Consider the following 16,513-nt stretch of genomic DNA (forward strand, 5'->3'; position numbering starts at 1 on the left):
CAGGGGATGGATGGATGGACCTACCCATCTATCATTGAGATTTACTATGGAGAATTGACTCACGCAATCATGGAGGCGGAGACATCCCACAACCTATAGTCTGCAAGGTAGAGGCCCATGAAAGCTGGTGGGAATTCAGTCCAAAGGTTGAGAACTAGGGGAGTGGTGTAAATCCCAGGCTGAGGGTAGGAGAGGATGTAATAAGATGGCCTAGCTGGAGTAGTAAGGCAGAAAAGGGTCAATTTCCCTTTCTCCCATCTTTTGTTCTAGTCAAGCCCTCAGTGGATGGATGAAACCCGCCCACACGGGAAGCCGCTCCTTTACTGAGTTCACCGATTCCAGGGCTCATCACATCCAGAAACACCTTCCAGACCCACCCACAAATACTGTTTAACCCGGGCAGCCACGGCCGTTCAAGTTGACACATAGGTGAAAATTCATCATCACATCTGGTCTTTAAAACATTCCGAAGTGTTTAATATCACACAGAATGGCTTATCACTTACTGTTAAGAGAAGCAAGCATGGCACAAAACCAGGAACACAGTATGAGGAGTTCCCTGCTGGCTCAGTGGGTTAAGGATTGGGCGTTGTCACTTCTGTGGTTCTGGTTACTGCTGTGGAACAGGTTCAATCCCTGGCCTGGGAACTTCTGCATGCTACAGGTGTGCCCGCACCCCCCCCCCCAAAAAAAACCCAGTACAGTATGAACTCAACCATGTACAAGAAATGAAACCGCAGAGAAGACTGGAAGACAATATGGCAAAGTTTTACTCGTGGTTGCTTCTAGGTAATGGATCCTCAGTAATTGTTTTTGATTCTTTATATTTTTCTGTATTTTTCATATTTTATACAGGGAGCCTGTATCATTGTAATAAGGAAAAGACTTGAGAGCAAAGTCTGAGGGCTTGAACAGCACTGGAATTTCTTTGCCCCCCAGAAAAGCCAGTGCAGGGGGCGCCTGGGAGCCTCCAGCCTCCGAGGGTCACCTGGCTGACTCTTAGCTGGCTAGTGACCTCAACTCCCTCCCCAGTGGAGAACAGATCCTTCAAATGGGAGACTCAAGCGGCTGTGGGGCCAGACCAGGGTGCTGGGGGCTCCTATAGGCTCCCACCCACCATGGATCGCTGGACACAGCAAAAAAGGAGAGGCTGGAGAAAGGGCAGACACCCGAGGACTCGGCTCCCTCTGCGACACCTCTGGGCCCTTCTCTTCGCACAGCCGAGGGGGTGCCAGGAGCTGCCAGGTCCCCTCTGTGAAAGAGCCTGGGGACACAGCTTTGCCCTGTCCTGCTGGGCAGGCTGGGGGAGGGCAGAGAGGCAGGGAAGCTGGAGTGCAGGGGGGATCCTGACCTCAGGGACCCCGTGCAGCCAGAGAGGTCCTTGCCTGTGGTGAGTTCTGGCCACTTCCTCTGCCTCCGGGAGTCTTTCTGGATAACCAAGGTGAGCTCCACAGGACTCCCTGGCTGCCTAGGAGAAAACTACAGATAAAATCTACGTAAGGAGTTCCCGTCGTGGCACAGTGGTTAATGAATCCAACTAGGAACCATGAGGTTGCGGGTTCGATCCCTGCCCTTGCTCAGTGGGTTAAGGATCCGGCGTTGCCGTGAGCTGTGGTGTAGGTTGCAGATGCGGCTCAGATCCCACGTTGCTGTGGCTCTGGCGTAGGCTGGTGGCTACAGCTCCAATTTGACCCCTAGCCTGGGAACCTCCATGTGCCTTGGGAGCAGCCCTAGAAAAGGCAAAAAGAAAAAAAAATCTACATAAAATACAACCTCATGCCCCCTCCTTTCTAAACCCCCAAGCACAGTTAAAAACCAAACACGCCTGGGCAACAAACATCCACCTTGACAAAATGATGCTGGGCAATGTTAGTGTCACTAGGTCCCCAGTCTCACATGAGCAAGAGTAGAGATGGTTTTGTGTCCCAAAGGGGCAGCCAAATGGGAAATTTCTTTTTTCTTGTTTGTTTTTGGGGCTACCCCTGCAGCATATGGAGGTTCCCAGGCTAGGGGTCGAATCAGAGCTGTAGCCGCTGGCCTACACTACAGCCAGAGCAATGCAGGATCCGAGTCGAGTCTATGACCTACACCACAGCTCACAGCAATGCCGGATCCATAACCCACTGAGCGAGGCCAAGGATCGAACCTGCAAACTCATAGATACTGGTCAGGTTCATTACTCCTGAGCCCCAATGGGAACTCCTTCCTTAAATAATTTCCATTAGTTATTTGTTTCTTTTTTTTGCAAATGGGAAATTACACTTCCACCCTAGAAGGAAAGGGAGGCCTCCGGCCTCACGTACAGATGAATAAAGGAACTTCTCCCCCCTTTTCCCTCCCTCAGCCATCGGGCTGTTGTCACTCTGCCCTGGCTACCAGATAATGGGGCCAATAGGTGACTTCGGGAGCCCCAAGGCTATTCTCTTAAACATTATTGATCTTCTCAGGCCCAGTTTCTTGGAGTAATAATATTAGCGTTGTCTAGTCTGCGATGTGGGATTCTGTTACTACCATATTCGTACCTGTAGTATTTGGTGGCGACAGTACTTAGTGGCTGTCATCTTTGGTATCCATCATATTTAGGGGCCATGCTATTGAGTGGCTGTAGAACTTGTGACCTCCTGGAATCCAGTGATGAAGAATGTGCTCTGAGTTTCCTTGGCTGCCTCGGAACAAACCGCCCTCCCCGCAGTCCTGTCTGCCCTGTCGGTTCAACTGTTCCCTGGGCCCATGTCCTCTGCTCATAAGCAATTTTTCAGTCCCTTGGCACAGCTTCATTAAAAAATGTACTTCTCTGCAGCACCCGAGAGAGTTTTCTGCCGTTTTTCAAAGTTCAGCTCTTTTTGAATTGTTTCCTCTACTCCTCTCCTCCTTCCACCCCTCCCTTGTCTTCAGGTTGAAGTTCCCTTTACCGTGGAATCTGGATTTTTCCATCCCCTGCCTTTACCTACAGAACAAGGACATGATTTGGCACAAGTCTTGGGACAGGACGGGGCACGTGTTTGTCCAAAGGGATCACGGGGCGTGAGCTCTGAGCCGGTGAGAAGAGGGCCACTTGCTGGGACTTTAGTCCCAAGGGGCAGGTGTGGGGGCGGGGCTCAGGCTCTGAGTGCAGAAGGAGGGTTGGTGGCCCAGGCCCACCATTGGGCCAGTGGGGTCATCAGAGGCCTCTATGAACCCCAAGGTCCTGATCGATACCCTGGACGTAACAGCATCCTCCCTCCAAGGGCTGTGGTGAGGCTGAAACAGAGGTAGCTCCTTGGAAAGTGCTCGTGTGATTTATGGTAAGATTATATATTTGGTCTTTGTCCCTGTTCCTGGAGCAGAGCTCCTAAGGCCCTTGGAAAGTGTTCATTCAGTGCCCTGTCCTCCTAGTTTTGGGGTTAACTGGGAGGTAAGAGATGAATAGATTAAGAAGATGTGGTATGTATATACAATGCAATACTACTCAGCTATAAAAAAGGACAAAATAATGCCATTTACAGCAACATGGATGGAACTAGAGACTCTCATACTAAGTGAAGTCAGTCAGAAAGAGAAAGACAAATACCCTATGATGTCACTTATATGTGGAATCTCATATACAGCACACATGAACCTATCTATGGAAAAGAAAAAAACTCATGGACCTGGAGGACAGATTTTCGGTTGCCGAGGGGGTAGGGGGAGGGAGTGGGACAGACTGGGAGTTTGGGGTTAGAAGATGCAAACTATGGCATTTGCAGTGGATAAGCAATGAGACCCTGCTGTATAGCACAGGGAACTATATCTAATGACTTGTGATGGAGCACGGTAGAGGATAATGTGAGAAAAAGAATCTATGTATAACTGGGTCACTTTGCTGTATAGCAGACATTGACAGAACATTGTAAATCAACCATAAAAAAGGGGGGGGGGCTTGCTGTACTGACTGCTAGAATACCCGTGCCCCTTGGGGAGCGTAGGGAAGGCTCTTCCTACCTTTTCTCTACCTAAAAGAAACACTTGCGCTGAGAGCTGGAGGTCCACTCGTGGAGAATGCATTGTGCTCCTGTCTCCTTGCCTTTCCCTTCTGGCTGGAAGGGAGACATATCAGGTTCCTAACCCATTGACTGGAACTCTCTCTCTCTCTCTCTCTCTCTCTCTCTCTCTCTCTCAGTAAATTTTAGTTAATTCTACAAACACTGAGCTACTATATGCAAGACAATGGACCAGGCACCACAGATTTGCGTGAGAAAGATATGGTTTTGGCAACTTGAGAGAATGTCCCACTATCCTTTCACTCCTAGGGCTTGAGCAGGGGTTTTCCTGGGTCCCCATCTGTCCTTGGAGGAATCAGACTTGTCTAGTTGAGATCTGGTCCTGGCTCCCGCTTTCTGGTTGAAGACCCTCTTGAAGCCCCCTCCCTCAGACGAACCCAGGGAGCAGCCACTCATGCCTGGGAGCTGTGGCCAGCTGCTGTCAAGGCTTCTCTTCATTTTCTTGCTTACCTTTTGTCCTGTGACTTGGGATGCACTCTGGAGCATCTGATAATTTTAGACTCTAATGATAATTTAAAAATTGCAAAGGCAGGAATATAGCCTCATCCCTGGGGTAATATAGATGCTTAATCAAGCCTTTTAGCCTTTTTTTTTTTTTCCTTTTAGCCTTTTTGTTTGAAATAGAGACATTTAATGTCATTAAAGGCTGCCCCCAAACACCTTGCAGCTTCACACATTAGTCTCCCTTTCTGGCCTCCGGGAAGAATATTTTTCTCCCTTGGGTCCTCTTCTCCCTCCATCCCTTTCCATTTCCTCCTCTCCTTCTCTTGGGGGTTCCTCTGCTCCAAGTCCTGCCACAACCCCAGGAGACACCAGCTTCCACGGAAACAAGCTATCCAACTCCTAGCCTCTCACGCCCTTGGCTCCTCCTCCTCCAAGCCTGCTCCCCCTCATGCTATGGACTCTGGTTGTCCCCAGGCCTGTGCCCCCTGACTGCAGCCCCTACCCTTTCAGGTCACCTGTTTGGTTACCCATAACACCTTGCTCCTCCGGTCCTTTGGATCTCCAGCCCAAGATGCCTCCACACTGGCCCCACTGCCCAGTCCCTACCGCCTCCATGTGCCTCCCTCCTCAGCTCAGATTCCATGCTCTAGCTCCAAGCACTAATTGTCTATACCTTTAGCCCCTGTCCTTCCCTTGAAAGCACCTGGCAAAGCCCCAACCCTCAACAAACTCAGCCAATGGCTTTTTGTGATGCTGGCAGGCTGGGGCCCCATGAAGTCCCACTCTCCACCTTCAACTGGGCCCACGAGGGCGCCCAGCAGTCTCACTGCCCCATATCTCTAGTTGGCTCTCCCTTCCTTCCTCCACAAAGACCACCCCACCGGCTCAGGCTCTCACAAGCCCAGTGGTGCTAGCAGATGTTTAATAACAGGCTCTGGAAGGGGTGGGGAGAGCCCCGATGCGTAGTGTTTGCTGATATTTATGGCGTAAGTCCTCCCACTGTGGCCCATTTCAAGCTACCCACATGACACCAGTTAGCTACCACCTAGATATGACAGATGTCATATCCTTAAGAGCAGAGTAGTAGTGACATGGAGCGAAATAATTAGGAAATGATGAGGTTTTAGTGTTTATCTTTTAAAATATAGTTTGATGGTAATTTATATAATTTAAAAGAAAAATATTTTATTTTGTGATAATTGTACATTCACATACAGTATACAAAATAGTACAGATAGATCCCTTATACTCTTCAACCAGTGATAGCATCTTATGGCACCAGATCACAACCAGAAAACTGACATTCATACAATCCATTGGTCTTGCTCGGATTTCACCAGGTTTGTTTTGTTTTGTTTTCATTTTCTGGTCTTCTTTTAGGGTTGCACCAGAGGCATATGGAAGTTCCCAGGCTAGGGGTCGAATTGGAATTGTAGTTGCCGGCCTACACCACAGCCATAGCAACTCGGGATCTGAGGTGTGTCTTCGACCTACACCACAGCTCACGGCAACGCCAGATCCTTAACCCACCCGAGTGAGGCCAGGGATCGAACCAGCAACCTCATGGATGCTAGTCAGATTCGTTTCCGCTGAGCCACAGCGGGAAGTCTTGGCGTTACTTTTTATCAGCCATTCTGGGGGGCAGTGATACCCTGGGGCAGTATCTACTGGGGCAGTGCTACTGTGCGCTTCCCTAATATCTAATAATGTCGGACATATTTCATGTGCTAGTCGGCGTCTGTGTGTCCTCGTCAGTGAAATGTCTATTCACGCCTTTTGCACATTTTCTAATAGAATTGTTTATTTTTCATTGCTGAGTTTTGAGAGTTCTTGGTATATTCTAGGAACGAGTCCTTTGACAGATATGTAGTTTGCAAGTATTTTCTCCCAATCTATATCTTCTCTTTTCATTGTCTCAGAGAGGTCTTTCACAAAGCAAAAGCTTCTCTCTCTCTCTCTTTTTTTTTTTTTTTTTGTCTTTCTAGGGCCGCACCTGAGTCACATGGAGGTTCCCAGGCTAGGGGTCAAATCGGAGCTGTAGCCACCGGCCTACACCACAGCCACAGCAACGCCGGATCCAAGCTGCATCTGCAACCTACACCACAGCTCATGGCAACGCTGGATCCTTAACCCACTGAGTGAAGCCAGGGACCGAACCCGCATCCTCATGGATTCTAGGCGGGTTTGTTACTTTGAAGCCACGGCAGGATCTCCCTCACCTTCCCCTTTACATCCTGCAATCCTCCAGTCTTTCCCTCGAATCCTGCTTCCCTGTTGCCCCTAATCCAGGTCCTTCCTCTGGACCATGGCAGCAGCCCCCTAGTGGGTCTTTCTGGCTCCCACCCAGTGCATCTTCCACACTGCAGCCCAAGTCACCCTCCTAAGTACCAACCTGACCGTGTGTGCCGCTCTCCAGCTTCAAACCTTCCACTGGTTTCCGGTCCGGTCCATCTGAAGGTGCTCCTGCAGGATCTGGTCTGGCTCAATACTCCCTTTAGTCCCATGTGAGCTGAGCTTCATTCACTTGTTCAGTGGGCTTCAGGCTGTGCCCCCTCCTCCTTTAGAAAAATTGAGATGTAATTCATATACCATTTTAAAGTGTGAAACTCAGTAGTCTTTAGTATACAAGTAGCTCCCTCTTTCTGAAAGTTTGCTTTAAGTCACTTTACTTTCATGAAAGACCTACCTTAGAACCTGTTCTCACTAATGAAAGAAATCCCATGTGGACAAAAAGAGTTGAAAAACAAAAATAGGGTTGGTGTTTGTTTTGTGGCTACTGATCATAGAGGCAGCGAACACCTTGGGCAGCGAGAGTGGTCCTGCCGAGCTCCTTCCCTGGGAACTGCACTCAGCAGCCCAGCATCCAGTCGCTGTAGCTTTACACCACATCTGTGAGCATCTGTGCTTCATTTTGTGTGCGTGTGTGTCTTTTTAGGGCCGCACCTGCGGCATACTGAGCCATGATGGGAGCTCCCGTTTGTGCTTCATCTTGATTTATTTTCTTCAACTGTTAACTCAGTGTGTCCTAAGGTAACCGCTTCTTCGCTTTATGCCAGATGGCCTAACAAAAGCTTTCAGTGGAACGCTCTACTTTCAATAGCGGGGGGAGCCTGCATCTACAAAGGAGTACAACCATCCTCGCTACTTAATTCTACAACATTTTTATTGCTCCAGAAAGAAACCGGAACCTATGAGGAGTCACACTTAATCACCCCCCAAGCCCAAATGCTAATATACCTTCTTTCTCCATGAATTTTCCGATTCTGAACATTTTATATAAATTAAATCATACAAGCATACTATTTTCAAGGTTCCAGAGCCTCTCTCTTGCCCTGGAAACTTCAAAAACACTGTTACTCTGTCTCTCTGCTACCCACCAAGACCCTTTCCCTGGAGAGTTCCCGCTCAGCCTCTGCTTTTGGGGGTGGGGGGACTTCTTCTGACCCAGGCCTCTGACGTCTTTGGCTGAGACCCCTGCTTATTTCACAGCAGTTTCACTTTTCCCAGAATAACACTTATCACTGTTATTATTTATCTGATTGGTTTTTATTTTTTTTGCCATGCCCTTGGCTTATGGAAGTTCCTGGGCCAGGGATTGAGCATGTGTCACAGCAGTGACACATGAGCCACAGCAGTGACAATGCCAGATCCTTAAGCCACTGAGAACTTCTTATTTATCTGATTGTTATGTTCTATATTTTATTACTATCTAATTTGTTATTGGATTGTTACTACCTCCCTTCCTTGCTTTCTTTCTTTCCCTTCTTAGGGCTGCACCCGCGGCATATGGAGGTTCCCAGGCTAGAGGTCCAACCAGAGCTATAGCCGCTGGCCCATGCCAGAGCCACAGCAACGCAGGATCCGAGCCGCGTCTGCGACCTACACCACAGCTCACGGCAACCCTGGATCCTTAACCCAATGGGCGAGGCCAGGGATGGAACCTGCCACCTCATGGTTCCTAGTCAGGTTCGTTAACCTCTGAGCCATGAAGGGAACTCCCGGAACTCCTGTTCTTATCTTTTTCCTCTCTGGCATCCGGATGGGATGAGGAGGGTGCAGGGAAGATCTTTGAACAAGACCTTGTATCTCAGAGAATCTGGGCCAGTGAGGGGGGAAGCTGCCAGCCCAGAGTTGTAGGGAGGGAGGGGAGTTGGGGAGGGACATTCAGGGAAGACAAAGCATGAGGGACCAGGCTCTGAGCTCCTGCGTTTGTCTTTGCCTCCCCATCTGCAGTGCTGGGGGAGAAGGAAGTGCCCAATATGCGTGTGGTGAATGGATTAGTGGAGACAGACAGGATTCGGCGTTGGGATTTGCAGCTCAGAGCAGCTTGAGTCCCCCTGTGTTTCTGCAGAGCCAGGATGAGGCTCTACTCAGAGCCTGGCATACTGTGGATTTTCTTTTTTTCTTTTTTTTTTTTTTGTCTTTTTGCTATTTCTTGGGCCGCTCCTGCGGCATATGGAGGTTCCCAGGCTAGGGGTCTAATCGGAGCTGTGGCCGCCAGCCTACGCCAGAGCCACAGCAACGCAGGATCTGAGCCACATCTGCAACCTACACCGCAGCTCACGGCAACGCCGGATCATTAACCCACTGAGCAAGGGCAGGGACCGAACCCGCAACCTCATGGTTCCTAGTCGGATTCGTTAACCACTGCACCACGACGGTAACTCCCATACTGTGCATTTTCTGCCCTTCCTGTCCACACTGGCATTGCGGGGCTCCCGGCTGTGCTCCCCAAGGGAACTGTACTCCGAGAGAGCTGTGTCGAGGCCCCAGGAGGAAAGGATGGACTCCTAGAGTCTGGGTAAGGACTCCTCGGGCTCTCTGCCCAAAAGGCAGCTGCCACCCTGGGGATGTTTGCAGGAGGTCTGCCACCCAAGAGCTTTCCTACAGCCTGGGCCATCTGCCCTCCAAGTCAGCAGTGGGTCAGAAAGCAAAGCTGGGGGCCTTGTTTCCAGAGGTTTCAGTTCGTAGCCCATCTGGACTTTGATCATTGTTATTTAGGGCTTTGTCAAATGATCACTGGGGGATATTTCTAAAAAAAAAAAAAAAAGGTTAAATGCTGCCCAAGCAGTCCCTGAATTGGGGGTGGGGGTGATGGAGCAGGAACATTGAAGGTATGTCTGTTTGGCCCATTATTTATCCTTGAGGCTTCTACATCCTTTCACTCCAGTGGGGTGAGCTGGGTGTTATTAGCCCTATTGCAGATGAGGAAGTGGAGGCTCCCAGAGTCTGGAGTTGTCTGAGAATGCTGGGAGCAGCATTCAGCTGGGACAGAATCAAAGTCCCTAGACTCCAAGTCCTTTTCACTGCTCTTAGCACTCCCTCCCAATGTTGCTTTGAGAGTGGGGGACCCCCTGCCTCCCAGTGAGGCAAGAAAGAGAGCCTTGGGAAGAAGCCCAAGCTGCATAAGTCACAGCTGGGGGAACTGGCTTACTCAGCATCCCCCGTCCCCTTGCAGCATCCTCGTGAGCTGGCTGGGGGCAAGTTGCTCACCTAGGCAGGTGTGGGCTGGGGTTTTGTGAACCTGGGAAGAGGCTGCAGCTTTGGAGGAGGAGGAAGAAGAGATCCAGGTGAGCATACTCAGAAAGGCCACCTGAGGGGAGCCCCATGGTTGGGGGTTCTGTGGTCGTGCCAGGAGTGGGCATTTCTTGGTAGGCGAGGCCCTTCTAATAGCCCCAGTTCAGGGCTCACAGGGCTAGGATTATATACCAAATATAGCAAATAAAATCCCAGTGTGCCCAGTTAAATTGGAATTTCTGATAAACAGTGGATCTTTTTTTAGCATAAATATATCCGAGATAAACAATATGTATATGTGTGTGTGTATATATACATATATATATATTATGTCTTTTATACTTTTAGGGCTGCGCCCATGGCATATGGAGGTTCCCAGGCTAGGGGTCGAATTGGAGCTGTAGCTGCCTGCCGACGCCAGAGCCACAGCAACACCAGATCCAAGCTGCGTCTGCGACCTACACCACTGCTCACAACAATGCCAGATCCTTAACCTACTGAGCAAGGGCAGGAATCAAACCCACAACCTCATGGTTCCCAGTTGGATTCGTTTCCACTGCGCCACAACGGGAACTCCAACAATGAATTTTTAATATAAGTATATCCCAAATATTGCATGGGCCATACTTATACTAAATCCATGTACTGATAGACTTTTAGACCTGAGCGTAGGGTAATATTTTTGTGGGCAGGAGCCTTCCAAATGTCCCTTCAAATCTTGATAACTCAGATGAAAAATGACTGGTTTGCTATGCTCTGATTGTTATCTTATTACTATTGCTTGGCTTGGCTGCCCACAGTCACAATGTGGGAGAATAGCGCGGACTCAGAGGTTTAGTGAGAGCAAAGCTCGTAAAAGCACTGTGTTAAAGGGTCCGGAGCCATCCAAGTCCAAAGAGCTGGGAAGAAGCTTCAGGAACAGGAGCCGCAGCGGGGGCAGGCAGGCGGGGGTGCCCAAGAGACCACAGGGCCCTTGCACCAGCCCCAACGTTCAGTTCCCCGGCGGAAAAAAGCGCCAGTAGAGAGGGTCGTCGCAGCGCGGTGCCAGCGTGGGGAAGACGTGGCAAAGGGACTTGGGGGACGCCCCCGGGGCCCGTCTCTTCCTTTTGGCCCCATCTGCTTCGTTGGGTTCGGCATTGCTGACTCAAGGGCAGAAGAAAAAAGAGAAAGTGGGGAAAAGCCAGCAGATAAAAGCAACAATAAAAGGGAATTTGCTGAGTGGGTGGAATTCTCTCTCCTGAGACCCAGCGAGTTGCGTTGCACATGCGGCTGGGCGCCAGCGGGGCCGGCGGCGGCGGCGGCGGCACATTGCCCTGCCCGGGGCGCGCGGTAAACCCAGTCGGGGGCCAGGAATCCAGGAGGAAGACCTTTACCGGGGAGACGCCTGAGACCCTCAGGGACCGGGTCAGAGGAGGGGCGACTGCGACCCGGCTCCTGCCTGCCCTTTGGCCGGAGAAAGGGCATAAGGTGGGCTCCCTGAAGATCAGGGGACTGGGGTTGCAAAAGTATTTCTGGAAAGAAATCCCGTGCAGGACAAAAGGAAGAGAAACCGAACAACTCAAAGTTTTCATGAGGATTTGGGGGTGGGCTGTCTCCTCCGACCCCACTCTTTCACCCTGTGAGATTTCTATGTCCCTCTGCAAGAAAAAAGCACCCTGATCAGCCAGGAATGACCCCTGGAAGAGAGGGAGAAGATGAGGTGGCCGGTAAAGCCCTCCTGCAGTCATCCTCCCCCCAGCTCCCCGCCCTTCCAAGCCCACCCCAGGCAGCCCTGGCTCTTCCTAGCAGAGCATTATTACGCACCAGCTCCGAGAGTAGTTTTACCTGCATTATCTCATCCATCATCACAGCCAACCCCAGGAGCAGGCACCTTACCATCCCCCAGGCTAGGAGAGATTAAATTTGCCCCAGTCACACAGCTGGTAAAGTCATCTGCCTCTGAGCCCAGCTTTTAACCCTAAACCATCCTGTCCCCTGTTGGACTCAGGCTTCAGATCCCTTCTCAACCCAGCCTTCTGGTGGGCACTGTCCACAGACCTATGTTGGCACAAGAAATAAAAATAATAAAAAAATAAATAAGGAGTTCCCGTCGTGGTGCAGTGGTTAACGAATCCGACTAGGAACCATGAGGTTGCAGGTTCGGTCCCTGCCCTTGCTCAGTGGGTTAACGATCCGGCGTTGCCGTGAGCTGTGGTGTAGGTTGCAGACGCGGCTCGGATCCCACGTTGCTGTGGCTCTGGCGTAGGCCGGTGGCTACAGCTCCGATTCAACCCCTAGCCTGGGAACCTCCATATGCCGCGGGAGCGGCCCAAGAAATAGCAACAACAACAACAAAATAAATAAAGAAGAAATTTTTTAAAAAACCCTGTTTTTCAAACATATTATATTGGTGTGTTGAGTTCTTTTGGCTGCTGGATGATCTGACTGGGCGTCCTCCCACCTGACATGTTAACCTATGGGATCGTAGAATCTAGAATAGACTAAAAAGAGGAGTCCAGCAGGTTGACTTCTCAGATGAGGAAGCTGAGGCCCAGATGAGTGAACATGCTTGGCTAGGGCCACCCAGCACCAGGATTTGAACCTGGTTCTGGCATCCCAGCTGGGGGCCCTCGTTAACCCTCCTGGATGGCCGCGCTATTCTCTGGGAGCACAGGTCTTGGCTCCCGCCTGCCCCTTTCAGCCAGGCCGGAGAGTGCAGAGGCTGCGCTGGGACCTACGAACTCAGCCCTGTGACAGTGCAGGGCACAGGAAGGCAGCAGTGGTGGTGTGCGGGGCTTGGAGGGCCAGGCTGGGCCTCCCCAGCCAAACGCCGCCTGGCAGTGGAAGCTAAGGGAGAGCTTTAGGCCTCTCCCTGGACACAACATCATGGATTTGTTTGGGAGAAGAGGGTAGGCCAGCGCTGGCTGAGCAGCCAGTACATGCTGGGCACAAACCCGAGTTAAATCAGTTTAAAGAGATCTTTTACTATGGCTCATCATAAGGAACCCAACTAGTATCCAAGAGGACTGGGTTCGATCCCTGGTCTTTCTCAGTGGATTAAGGATCCTGCATTGCCCTGAGCTGTGGCATAGGCCTGCAGCTGCATCTCCAATTGGACCCCTAGCCTGGGAACTTCTATATGCTGTGGGCACAGCCCTAAAAGATTAAAAAAAAAAAAATCAGTTTAAAGGATCAATTATTCAAAAATAAAATTAAAAAAAAAATCAGTTTACAGGATTGACAAGGAGGCATCTGGGTCCCACAGCCTCCTCACTCAGGTCCCTTCTAGCCAGTGCTAAAGGGCTCTGATGCTGCCTTTTCAGACGCTTGACTCAGGATTACAAATTGTGGCGGTCACAAAGACATCCCCTCCACACACACTTCTGCATAAAGGCCTTTTCTCTGCTGTTTACCCTCATTAAATAGTGTATATTTTAACCACTATTAAGAACATATTAAGAAATGTGGGCGTTCCCATCGTGCCACAGCAGAAACGAATCTGACTGGGACCTAGGAGGTTGCCGGGTTGGATCCCTGGCCTCACTCATTGGGTTAAGGAGCCCGCGTTGCTGTGGCTGTGGTGAGGGCGGGCAGCTGTAGCTCTGATTTGACCCCTCACCTGGGAACCTCCATATGTTACGGGTGCGGCCCTAAAAAACAAAACAAAAACAAACAAAAAAAGAAGTGTGAACAGTGATCCATATAAAGCTCAGCAGCATATGAATAATCCATTTAAGACTCACAGCATATAAAGCTGCTCTGGTGCAGTGGGTTAATGATGCAGCTTGTCTCTATGGAGGTCCTGGTTCAATCTCCGGCCAGGGCGGTGGGTTAAGGATCCAGCGTTGCTGCAGCTGTAGTGTAGGTCAAAGCTGTGGCTGGGATTCGAGCCCTGGCCCAGGAACTTCCATATGCCATGGGTGCAGCCAAACAAAACCAAACCAAAAAACTCAGCAGCAGGCACCCCCTAGGTATATGAGGAGGGGGTGCATGTCCGCTGTGGGGGGAGGGCAGGAAGGCTCCCACAAGTGGAACCTGCTGATGGTGCCTCAGGTTTTCTGCTTCCCTCTGTCTTTGGCAGGCATCATGTCATCTAAAGAACACAGGAAACCAGAGAGGTTGGCTGGAGAGCCTCTGTGACTTGTCGCATCTCAGCCAGCTAAAGTGACAGGGCAGGAATTTGATCCCAGACACCCCGACTCAGGCCAGCGTGTGATTTATTGAGGGCCATCCCTCCCCTCCCTCCCCCTCCCCAGATCTGTCCAGATTCCTAAAACTTTGCAGTCAGAGGCCTCCGAGCCCGTTTATGGCGGGAGGGTTTGAGGGTTTCAAGAATTTTCTCTTTAAAGGAATCTTGCTAGAGGGACTCTTTCCTTGGTCACTATGACTTGTAAGAGGATCTGGCACCTGCAGAAGTGAGGGGGCAGGGGTAGTATGGCAGGGACCCCAGGACCCCAGAGATCACCTCTATGTGTTTCCCACAGCGCTGAGAGCCCCTTCTCTCCTCTGTGCAAGCGTCTGCCCGGCTGGACTGTGCACTCCTCTCCCTAGCTTGGCACTGTGCCTGGCACATAGTAGGCACTCCAGAAATGTCTGCCAAACAACCTCTTTACCCAGATCCTCATGTGACATAATCGGCTTGACCCAGAACCTACCAGGATTGGCCAAAGGGCGGCCATTTATACTCCTCTCCCAACCCTCCCACCCCACCTCTGCCCAAGCATGAGCATAGGGGCCAGAAAGGCCACAGGATTCCTCTAGAAATGTTTTTCATAAGCTAGCCTCCAGCAAGGGATTTGGGTATTCCTTAAACAGCCAGTGTGCATTTGGGCAGAAACGCTTGGCCTGCCAGCTCCCCAACACGGCTATTAAAGGCATCCATCAAGCAGCCCCCCTGGCAGGGTAGCTCCAGACCTCCCGGATGCTGCACAGAACCCCTTGGGGCTGCCCGTTCTGGGCCAGCGCCATCGCCTTCTCTCTGGGCCCACCCCCAGGCCACAGCTGGCCCTGAGACAGCAGCTGCTCGTCCTCCTTCCTGGGCTGGGGACACATCTGCATTTAGCAGCGCTTAGGTCCATCCCTATCACCCTCCCTGCTGACTGTGCAGGAGCACAGCATTTTCTCCAGCCCCCACCCCCTCGTCCTCTGGGGGGACAAGCCGGATGTTCCTGCAGCCGATGTCCTCACTAAACAAGGCGATTGGCCATATCGGGTTCTAGGAAGAGCGAGGCCAGCGTGTGTTCTTGAGAGGGCTGGACGGCACCAAGGGATCGTGAAGCTCCCCAAATGGGGCAAGTGGAGTGAGGCTATGAGACCAAATGATGCAACAGGAACAAGAGGAGACAGGGGTAAAAATTAGAGGGGGGGGGCGAGGAAGAAAGAAGTGGAGGAGGAAGAGGAAAGTCTCTTTCACAGATTTATTTCTATTATCTTTGAGGGGGGGGCGCATGCCCAGGGTATGTGGAAGTTCCCAGGCCAGGAATCCAACCCAACCCAGAGTATCGATCAGAGCCCCTGCAGTGACAACGCCAGGTCCTTAACCCATGGCGCCACAAGAGAACTCCTATTTCTATTATCTTTTTTTGCTTGCTTGCTTGTTTGTTTGTTTCTTTTTTGTTTTTTTTAGGGCCGCACCCATGGCATATGGAGGTTCCCAGGCTAGGAGTCAAATCAGAGCTGTAACTGCTGGCCTATGCCAGAGCCACAGCAATGCTGGATCCTTAAGCCACTGAGCAAGGCCAGGGATCGAACTGCATCTTCATGGATGCTAGTCAGATTCATTTCCACTGAGCCATGACGGGGACTCCTCTATTATCTTTTCAGTTAGACTTCAAGTGGAATCAAGAGTGCAAAAGCAACAAACAGAGAAGGAAAAAGTCAAGATGTCAGGTAGCTGGTGTGTGCTTTGGGGACCAGCAGGGGGGCTTGTTCCATGTCCAACCCCAAGCCCAAGGCAGAATATCAGGAGTCGCGCCACCCTAGGGACACACACAGGTGACGATGAGAGAGGGACTTCCTGGAGGGCAGGGACCACGTGTCTCTGCTCACTTCTGTATCTACCATGCCTAGTACAGAGCCTGACATACAGTAGCTATTCAATAAATAATAGCTATGTACTAGCAGCTACGCAAAGCCCTTTGCACGTGTAAATTCATCTTATCTGTTCACAAGGTTATGAGATAGATACAGTTATCTTCATTTTGCAAAAGAGAAGATGGAAGCACAGAGAGGTTTAGTTACTTGCGAAAGATCACACAGTTAGAACGCAGCAGAGTTGGCATTCAGTACCATGCAGACAGATTTAAAAGACTGCTCTTTACTCATCACGCTCCACACTCTTGAAAGAAAAAGAGAAGAAAAAGAATGAAAAAATCTTAGCCATGGAGTTAAAAGAGATCCCAGACATCATTTAAATCACGCTCTGTTTTATCAATTAATTAGAAGGGGGAAGAGACCTGCCCTAGCCGGCAATTGGCAGAGCTAGGATTCGAACCCGGGTCTCCTGACGTCCGGTCCTGGCGCTTTCTATTCAACCAGCTTGTCCTGGCAGAGAA

The 16,513-nt window shown here is 50.6% G+C and overlaps 1 long non-coding RNA gene across 1 annotated transcript; it reads left to right on the top strand.

The window, feature by feature from the left end:
- The first annotated feature begins 649 nt into the window (after nucleotides 1-649).
- LOC125117703 (uncharacterized) lies at nucleotides 650-2,799 on the top strand. The gene is made up of 2 exons (XR_007132694.1): nucleotides 650-789; nucleotides 2,584-2,799. It is a non-coding gene; the product is annotated as an uncharacterized LOC125117703 (long non-coding RNA).
- Nucleotides 2,800-16,513: the final 13,714 nt, after the last annotated feature.

This window comes from Phacochoerus africanus, chromosome 16 (assembly GCF_016906955.1).
Source record: "Phacochoerus africanus isolate WHEZ1 chromosome 16, ROS_Pafr_v1, whole genome shotgun sequence".
NCBI lineage: Eukaryota > Metazoa > Chordata > Mammalia > Artiodactyla > Suidae > Phacochoerus > Phacochoerus africanus.